The 1,728-nt window shown below is 58.8% G+C and overlaps 1 non-coding gene across 1 annotated transcript in view; it reads right to left on the bottom strand.

The window, feature by feature from the left end:
- The window catches only part of LOC126325722 (small subunit ribosomal RNA), a 1,893-nt gene extending 1,332 nt beyond the window's left edge, over positions 1–561 (bottom strand). The window contains exon 1 of the ribosomal RNA XR_007560317.1: positions 1–561. This exon is cut by the window's left edge and continues 1,332 nt beyond it. This is a non-coding gene — a ribosomal RNA (small subunit ribosomal RNA).
- Between the last annotated feature and the right edge of the window lie 1,167 nt (positions 562–1,728).

Raw genomic sequence — 1,728 nt, forward strand, 5'->3', positions numbered from 1 at the left:
ATACTCGTTAAAGGATTTAAAGTGTACTCATTCCGATTACGGGGCCTCGGATGAGTCCCGTATCGTTATTTTTCGTCACTACCTCCCCGTGCCGGGAGTGGGTAATTTGCGCGCCTGCTGCCTTCCTTGGATGTGGTAGCCGTTTCTCAGGCTCCCTCTCCGGAATCGAACCCTGATTCCCCGTTACCCGTTACAACCATGGTAGGCGCAGAACCTACCATCGACAGTTGATAAGGCAGACATTTGAAAGATGCGTCGCCGGTACGAGGACCGTGCGATCAGCCCAAAGTTATTCAGAGTCACCAAGGCAAACGGACCAGACAAGCCAATCCGATTGGTTTTGATCTAATAAAAGCGTCCCTTCCATCTCTGGTCGGGACTCTGTTTGCATGTATTAGCTCTAGAATTACCACAGTTATCCAAGTAACGTGGGTACGATCTAAGGAACCATAACTGATTTAATGAGCCATTCGCGGTTTCACCTTAATGCGGCTTGTACTGAGACATGCATGGCTTAATCTTTGAGACAAGCATATGACTACTGGCAGGATCAACCAGGGAGCTGCGTCAACTAGAGCTGAGCAGCCGGCCGCCCGGGAGTGTGTCCCGGGGGCCCGCGCGAACACGCAAGCGTCCGCTCAATTATTCTGCAAACAGGAGGAGGCCGAGCTCCCCTGCACGATACACCTCGAAACCCTCTCAGGTCCCGGCGGCGCGCAGCGCCGTCCTAGGTACTTGGTCGGTTTCGAGAGAGGCGCAATCGCCCGGAGTTAGGCGAGTAGACGGTTTTAGTGCGAACACCCTTGCTCCCAACTGAGCTTGCCGCTGCCGACAGAGGCCCGGGAGCGTGCTGTCGTGGCATTGCCGGCGGGAGACAACACGCGCCACCTATGGTGACCGGCAGCTCCAACGCCAGCGCCACACAAGGGCAAAGCCCCACTTGGGTGCAGAAGCGAACTCTCCCAGCACAGCGCACGCGCCAACACGTCCGCACAACTGCGATACAAACCACCTGCGAGAACCGCTGGGGCGACCGAGCAGCAGACGGCGTCGCGGCGCCGAGTGCCAGGCGGCGGCGCATCCTCAACGCACACAGTCCTCAATCAGACCAGCACACTGCAGATGTCCACCGCGCTTCGCACCGGGCTCGGCTGAACCAACTTTGGCCGCCAGGCGCCGCGTGCAGGGTGCGCCGCAGCGTAGCTGCGCCGCCTGCCGAGCCCGTCGGCTGGCGCTCCTGCCACTCGGCGCCCCCCACCAGCCGCCTGTTGCGCGTGCGCCCACGCAGCGCGCGGCCAACACGCCGGGCGGCCCCCCTTCACCGGCCGGGAACAGTCCCACCAAGCCACCGCCGCGTATCGCTTCATACCCACATGGGCCTAGTCACGTGTGTGGATGTGGCGGGTACCGCTGAAACAACCGGTTAATAGCTGTACCGATCGTCGCCATCACAGATTCACCTCCAGCGTGAACAACCGCTCAACAACGGATTTCCAGTTCATTTGCGTATCTTGGGCAGTAAACGTAGATGTCCACCTACATTTGCGAATTCAACAATTCTTGCATGCCAGGATGTCATGTGTCACGACACGCTACATCAGACCACATACACACTGCGACATGTGCAGAAGAGAACACGTGGAAGGTGGCCCGCGCACGTATGCGATGTCCCTTCCGCGATCCACTGTCAACCGGCATCTGCGGCATGTCCCAGATATGGAACGCGGT

The sequence above is a fragment of the Schistocerca gregaria genome, unplaced genomic scaffold (genome assembly GCF_023897955.1).
Source record: "Schistocerca gregaria isolate iqSchGreg1 unplaced genomic scaffold, iqSchGreg1.2 ptg000938l, whole genome shotgun sequence".
Classification (NCBI taxonomy): Eukaryota; Metazoa; Arthropoda; class Insecta; order Orthoptera; family Acrididae; genus Schistocerca; species Schistocerca gregaria.